The sequence below is a fragment of the Taeniopygia guttata genome, chromosome W (genome assembly GCF_048771995.1).
Source record: "Taeniopygia guttata chromosome W, bTaeGut7.mat, whole genome shotgun sequence".
NCBI classification, from domain to species: domain Eukaryota; kingdom Metazoa; phylum Chordata; class Aves; order Passeriformes; family Estrildidae; genus Taeniopygia; species Taeniopygia guttata.
Window position 1 is genome coordinate 21525974 of NC_133064.1, and position 7952 is coordinate 21533925.

The 7952-nt window shown below is 52.4% G+C and overlaps 1 long non-coding RNA gene across 1 annotated transcript; it reads left to right on the plus strand.

The window, feature by feature from the left end:
- Positions 1-6170: 6170 nt before the first annotated feature.
- On the plus strand, positions 6171-7296 carry LOC140682157 (uncharacterized). The gene is made up of 2 exons (XR_012053419.1): positions 6171-6244; positions 6669-7296. It is a non-coding gene; the product is annotated as an uncharacterized lncRNA (long non-coding RNA).
- Positions 7297-7952: the final 656 nt, after the last annotated feature.

The window sequence follows — 7952 nt, forward strand, 5'->3', positions numbered from 1 at the left end:
ACTGCAAAAAAACCGAACATCAAAGGATAAGTCCCAGACAGGAGCTGCCCCCACCTCATACTTGTGCTGCCCTGACAGTACCAGGGGAGTCCTAAAAACTGACATCAGGAACCTGGACTGGTGAGTTTTCTTTGCCAGGATAAAGAGCTTATGTTTGTGCTCAGGGTCCTGTGGCCCTGAGCGAGCAGCTAACTGCAAAAAATCGGAACATCCAAGGATTATTCTCAGAAAGGAGCTGCCCCCACCTTATACTTGACTGCCCTGACAGTCCCAGGGGAGCCCTACAAACTGACACCAGGAACCTGGACTGGTGAGTTTTCTTTCCCATGGTAAAGAGCCAGTGTTAACGCTCCGAGTCTTACGGCCTTGAGCGGGCAGCTGACTGCAAAAAATTCGAACATTGAAGGATAAGTCCCAGACAGGAGCTGCCCCCACCTCATACTTGTGCTGCCCTGAAAGTCCCCGGGGAGCCCTACAAACTGACATCAGCAACCCGGACTGGTGAGTTTTCTTTCCCAGGGAAAAGAGCCGATGTTTGCGCTCCGAGTCCTGTGGCCCTGAGCGGGCAGCTGACTGCAAAAAATCCCAATATCAAAGGATAAGTCCCAGACAGGAGCTGCCCCCACCTCATACTTGTGCTGCCCTGACAGTCCCAGGGGAGCCCTACAAACTGACATCAGGAACCTGGACTGGTGAGTTTTCTTTCCCAGGGAAAAGAGCCGATGTTTGTGTTTAGCGTCCTGTAGCCCGGAGCGGGCAGCTGACTGTAAATATCCGAATATCAAAGGATAAGTTTCAGACAGGAGCTACCCCCACCTCATACTTCTGCTGCCCTGACAGTCCCAGGCGAGCCCTACAAACTGACATCAGAAACCTGGACTATTGTGTTTTCTCTCCCAGTAAAAAGAGCCGAAGATTGTGGTCCGAGTCCTGTGGCTCTGAGCGGGCAGCTGACTGCAAAAAATCCGAACATCGAAGGATAAGTCCAAGACAGGAGTTGCCTCCACCTCATACTTGTGCTGCCCTGACAGTCCCAGGGGAGCCCTACAAACTGACATCAGAAACCTGAACTGCTGAGTTTTCTTTCCCAGGGAAAAGAGCCGATGTTTGTGCTCAGGGTCCTGTTACCCTGAGCGGGCAGCTGTCTGCAAAAAATCCTATCATCGAAGGATAAGTCCCAGACAGGAGCTTCCCCCACCTCATACTTGTGCTGCCCTGACAGTCCCAGGGGAGTCCTAAAAAGTGACATCAGGAACCTGGACTGGTAAGTTTTCTTTGCCAGGATAAAGAGCTTATGTTTGTGCTCAGGGTCCTGTGGCCCTGAGCGGGTAGCTGACTGCAAAAAATCCGAATATGAAAGGATAAGTCCCAGACAGGGGCTGCCCCCACCTCATACTTGTGCTGCGCTGACAGTCCCTGGGGAACCCTACAAACAGACATCAGAAACCTGGACTGGTGAGTTTTCTTTCCTAGGGAAAAGAGCCGATGTTTGTGCCCCGGGTCCTGTGGCCCTGAGGGGGCAGCTGACTGCAAAAAATCCGAACATCGAAGGATAAGTCCCACACAGGAGCTGCCCCCACCTCATACTTGTGCTGCCCTGACAGTCCCAGGGGAGCCCTACAAACTGACATCAGGAACCTGGACTGGTGAGTTTTCTTTCCCAGGGTAAAGAGCCAGTGTTAACGCTCCGAGTCTTACGGCCCTGAGCGGGCAGCTCAGTGCAAAAAATCCGAACATGGAAGGATAAGTCCCAGACAGGAGCTGCCCCCACCTCATACTTGTGCTGCCCTGAGAGTCAAAGGGGAGCCATAAAAAATGACATCAGGAACGTGGACTGGTGAGTTTTCTTTCCCAGGGAAAAGAGCCGAAGATTGCGGTCCGAGTCCTGTGGCTCTGAGCGGGCAGCTGACTTCAAAAAATCCGAACATCGAAGGATAAGTCCAAGACAGGAGTTGCCTCCACCTCATACTTGTGCTGCCCTGACAGTCCCAGGGGAGCCCTACAAACCGACATCAGAAACCTGAACTGCTGAGTTTTCTTTCCCAGGGAAAAGAGCCGATGTTTGTGCTCAGGGTCCTGTTACCCTAAGCGGGCAGCTGACTGCAAAAAATCCGAACATCGAATGATAAGTCCCAGAAAGGAGCTGCCCCCACCTAATACCTCTTCTGGCCGGACAGTCCCAGGGGAGCCCTACAAACTGACATCAGGAACCTGAACTGCTGAGTTTTCTTTCCCAAGGAAAAGAGCCGATGTTTTCGCTCCGAGTCTCTAAGGCCCTGAGCGGGCAGCTCACTGCAAAAAATCCGAACACTGAAGGATAAGTCCCAGACAGGAGCTGCCCCCACCTCATACTTGTGCTGCCCTGAGAGTCAAAGGGGAGCCATAAAAACTGACATCAGGGACCTGGACTGGTGAGTTTTCTTTCCCGGGGAAAAGAGCTGATGTTTGCGCTTCGAGTCCTGTGGCCCTGAGCGGGCAGCTGTCTGCAAAATTCCGAATATCAAAAGATAAGTCCCAGACAGAAGCTGCCCCCACCTCCTACTGTTGCTGCCCCGACAGTCCCAGGCGTGCCGTACAAACTGACATCAGAAACCTGGACTGGTGAGTTTTCTTTCCCAGGGAAAAGTGCTGATGTTTGTGCTCAGGGTCCTGTGCCCCTGAGTGGGCGGCTGTTTCCAAAAAATCCGAACATCCAAGGATAAGTCCCAGACAGGAGCTGCCACCACCTCATAGTTGTGCTGCCCTTAAACTCCCACGGGAACCCTACAAACTGACATCAGGAACCTGGACTGGTGAGTTTTCTTTCCCAGGGAAAAGAGCCGATGGTTGTCCTCAGAGTCCTGTGGCCCTGAGCGGGCAGCTGACTGGAAAAAATCGGAACATCGAAGAATAAGTCCCAGACAGGAGCTGCCCCCACCTCATACTTGTGCTGCCCTGACAGTCCCAGGGGAGCCCTACAAACTGACATCAGGAACCTGGACTGGTGAGTTTTCTTTCCCAGGGAAAACTGCCGATGTTTTCGCTCCGAGTCCTGTGGCCCTGAGCGGGCAGCAGACTGCAAAAAATCCGAACATCCAAGAATAAGCCCCAGACAGGAGCTGCCGCCACCTCATACTTGTTCTGCCCTGACAGTAACAGGGGAGCCCTACAAAATGACATTAGGAACCTGGACTGGTGAGTTTTCTTTCCTAGGGAAAAGAGCCGATGTTTGTGCCCAGGGTCCTGTGGCCCTGAGCGGGCAGCTAACTGCAAAAAATCCGAACATCGAAGGATAAGTGCCAGACAGGAGCTGCCCCCACCTCATACTTGTGCTGCCCTGACAGTCCCAGGGGAGCTCTACAAACTGACATCAGATACCTGGACTGGTGAGTTTTCTTTCCCAGGAAAAAGTGCTGATGGTAGTGCTCAGGGTCCTGTGGCCCTGAGCGGGCAGCTCACTGCAAAAAATCCGAACATCCAAGGATAAGTCCCAGACAGGAGCTGCCCCCACCTCATACTTGTGCTGCCCTGAAAGTCCCAGGGGAACCCTACAAACTGACATCAGGAACCTGGACTGGTGAGTTTTCTTTCCCAGGGAAAAGAGCCGATGTTTTCGCTCCGAGTCCTGTGGCCCTGAGCAGGCAGCTGACTGCATGTCATGGTTTGACACGGGAAGAGAATTTTTTTTTAGAAGGAAGAGGTTCAGCCAGTCAGGGGGCAGGTTTAGATACTGACACTTGGGGTGACCAATTGGAGGTGGACACGCCTCTGAGAACACAGAGGGGTCAAAAGCGGAATTTCCAGGAGGACTCGTCCTTCTTTGGTTCCGGTCATCACAGGATACGGACCTCCCCTCCCCAGCCCGGGCTGGGTGGGGGAGGGGAGCCATGCGGCCTGCACAGGTAGGCCAGGAGGTAAAGGATCGGAACCGGCTGGGTCAGCTCCTGCAGATGGAAGGGTGGAGAAATCTGTGATGTCTCCGTTCCCCCCCCAGAGTCTCTCTCTCTCTCCCAGGAGAGAAAAAAGACAGCGGTAGTTTTATCGGCAGTTCGCCGCAGGGAAGGAGAAGAGCGGGGGGGCCGCAAGGTGCCCAGCCGGGCTGTGGGAGCTGGAGCCTGGGCAGTGAGCCATCCTTGGGAGTTGGGACTTTTAACCCTTCCTGAGAAATGAAGGCTTTATGAAATATTACTCCTCCTGAATTTGAAGAAAAGAGAGACAGCTTGAAACCTCAGATGTTCAGAGAAGAAGGTTGGGGGCAGATGATAGAGTGGCTTTTGGCTGGACTCTGCTTGTTTACCATAGACTGAACCACTCTTTCTTTTCAAGAGGGACTGCATTTTAGGGGGATGCATTGGTGAGCCAAGAGACCTTCTGCAGCAACTACCAGTTTTGGAGTGGACAGAGAGAGAGCTGAGGAGGGTGTGAGGATGCCCTCCATCTTCAGGAAGAAGAGAAGGCGATCTCTGTCTTTTGGACCCTCGGCCCCAGGGGAAAATGGGGGGGACTCTAGTCCCGAATTGTGATACTGGACTGTTGTTCCTGGTGGTCCTTGGCAAAGCATCCTTAAAGGGGCCCTATAAGCAGTCTCTGTCCATGCCCGGTGGTGAGAGCACTGTGACATGGAGAGGAGAGTGTCACACTGGCCGGTGTGTCTGGGCGGTGCCACGTGTGACATTGGAAACACAAGAGGTGGCAGTTGTGTTTCCTGGGGGTCTATGGTTGCAAGGGGGACTCCTCTCTTCCCCGATGGACTCAGTATAGATTATATTGAAGGGTGAAAACTTGATTAAGGATCCAAATGGGTCTCGCTGGGGTTTGGTGGAGTTGGGTGGAGGGAGGAGAAATGTTTTGGAAGGTTTTCATTTCGAATTTTGTGTCTTTTTTTTCTTTCCTTTCTTTTCCTTTTATAGTAGTAGTAGTAGTAGTGTAATAAAGCTTTTTCCTTTGTTATTAAGTTTGGCCTGCTTTGCTCTGTTCTTGATCACATTTCACAGCATTTGATTGGTAAGTTGTATTTTCATGGGGCGCTGGCATTGCGCCAGCGTCAAACAGTGACACTGCAAAAAATCCGAACATCGAAGGATAAGTCCCAGACAGGAGCTGCCCCCACCTCATACTTGTGCTGCCCAGACAGTCCCAGGGCAGCCCTACACACTGACATTAGGAACCTGGACTGGTGAGTTTTCTTTCCCAGGGAAAAGAGCCGATGTTTTCGCTCCAAGTCCTACGGCCCTGAACGGGCAGCTGACTGCAAAAAATCCGAACATCGAAGGATAAATCCCAGACAGAAGCTGCCCTCACCTCATACTTGTGCTGCCCTGACAGTCCCAGGGGAGCCCTACAAACAGACATCAGAAACCTGGACTGGTGCGTTTTCTTTCCTAGGGAAAAGAGCCGATGTTTGTGCCCAGGGTCCTGTGGCCGTGAGCGGGCAGCTGACTGGAAAAAATCAGAACATCGAAGGATAAGTCCCAGACAGGAGCTGCCCCCACCTCATACTTCTGCTGCCCTGAATGTCCCAGGGGAGCCCTACAAACTGACATCAGGAACCTGGACTGGTGAGTTTTCTTTCCCAGGGAAAAGAGGCGATGTTTTCACTCGAAGTCCTGTGGCCCTGAGCGGGCAGCTGACTGCAAAAAATCCTAATATGAAAGAATAAGTCCCAGACAGGAGCTGCCCCCACCTCATACTTGTGCTGCGCTGACAGTCCCAGGGGAGCCCTACAAACTGACATCAGAAACCTGGACTGGTGAGTTTTCTTTCCCAGGGAAAAGTGCTGATGTTTGTGCTCAGGGTCCTGTAGCCCTGAGCGGGCAGCTGACTGTAAAAAATCCGAATATCGAAGGACAAGTCCCAGACAGGAGCTGCCCCCACCTCATACTTGTGCTGCCCTGACAGTCCCAGTGGAGCCCTACAAACTGACATCAGGAACCTGGACTGGTGAGTTTTCTTTCCCAGGGAAAAGAGCCGATGTTTTCGCTCCGAGTCCTGTGGCCCTGAGCGGGCAGCTGACTGCATGTCATGGTTTGACACGGGAAGAGAATTTTTTTTTAGAAGGAAGAGGTTCATCCAGTCAGGGGTCAGGTTTAGATATTGACACTTGGGGTGACCAATTGGAGGTGGACACGCCTCTGAGATCACAGAGGGGTTAAAAGCGGAATTCCCAGGAGGACTCGTTCTTCTTTGGTTCCGGTCATCGCAGGATACGGACCTCCCCCCCCCCGCCCGGGCTGGGTGGGGGAGGGGAGCCATGCGGCCTGCACAGGTAGGCCAGGAGGTAAAGGATCGGAACCGGCTGGGTCAGCTCCTGCAGATGGAAGGGTGGAGAAATCTGTGATGTCTCCGTTCCCCCCCCAGAGTCTCTCTCTCTCTCCCAGGAGAGAAAAAAGACAGCGGTAGTTTTATCGGCAGTTCGCCGCAGGGAAGGAGAAGAGCGGGGGGGCCGCAAGGTGCCCAGCCGGGCTGTGGGAGCTGGAGCCTGGGCAGTGAGCCATCCTTGGGAGTTGGGACTTTTAACCCTTCCTGAGAAATGAAGGCTTTATGAAATATTACTCCTCCTGAATTTGAAGAAAAGAGAGACAGCTTGAAACCTCAGATGTTCAGAGAAGAAGGTTGGGGGCAGATGATAGAGTGGCTTTTGGCTGGACTCTGCTTGTTTACCATAGACTGAACCACTCTTTCTTTTCAAGAGGGACTGCATTTTAGGGGGATGCATTGGTGAGCCAAGAGACCTTCTGCAGCAACTACCAGTTTTGGAGTGGACAGAGAGAGAGCTGAGGAGGGTGTGAGGATGCCCTCCATCTTCAGGAAGAAGAGAAGGCGATCTCTGTCTTTTGGACCCTCGGCCCCAGGGGAAAATGGGGGGGACTCTAGTCCCGAATTGTGATACTGGACTGTTGTTCCTGGTGGTCCTTGGCAAAGCATCCTTAAAGGGGCCCTATAAGCAGTCTCTGTCCATGCCCGGTGGTGAGAGCACTGTGACATGGAGAGGAGAGTGTCACACTGGCCGGTGTGTCTGGGCGGTGCCACGTGTGACATTGGAAACACAAGAGGTGGCAGTTGTGTTTCCTGGGGGTCTATGGTTGCAAGGGGGACTCCTCTCTTCCCCGATGGACTCAGTATAGATTATATTGAAGGGTGAAAACTTGATTAAGGATCCAAATGGGTCTCGCTGGAGTTTGGTGGAGTTGGGTGGAGGGAGGAGAAATGTTTTGGAAGGTTTTCATTTCGAATTTTGTGTCTTTTTTTTCTTTCCTTTCTTTTCCTTTTATAGTAGTAGTAGTAGTAGTGTAATAAAGCTTTTTCCTTTGTTATTAAGTTTGGCCTGCTTTGCTCTGTTCTTGATCACATTTCACAGCATTTGATTGGTAAGTTGTATTTTCATGGGGCGCTGGCATTGTGCCAGCGTCAAACCGTGACACTGCAAAAAATCCGAACATCGAAGGATAAGTCCCAGACAGCAGCTGCCCCCACCTCATACTTGTGCTGCCCTGAAAGTCCCAGGGGAACCCTACAAACTGACATCAGGAACCTGGACTGGTGAGTTTTCTTTCCCAGGGAAAAGAGCCGATGTTTTCGCTCCAAGTCCTACGGCCCTGAGCGGGCAGCTGACTGCAAAAAATCCGAAGATCGAAGGATAAGTCCCAGACAGGAGCTGCCCCCACCTCATACTTGTGCTGCCCTGACAATCCCAGGGGAGTCCTAAAAATTGACATCAGGAACCTGGACTGGTGAGTTTCCTTTCCCAGGGAAAACCGCCGATGTTTCCGCTCCAAGTCCTGTGGCCCTGAGCGGGCAGCTGACTGCAAAAAATCGGGACATCCAAGGATAATTCCCAGACAGGAGCTTCCACCACCTCATACTTGTCCTGCCCTGACACTCCCAGGGGAGCCCTACGAACTGACATCAGGAACCTGGACTGGTGAGTTTTCTTTCCCATAGTACAGAGCCAATGTTTACGCTCGAAGTCCTGT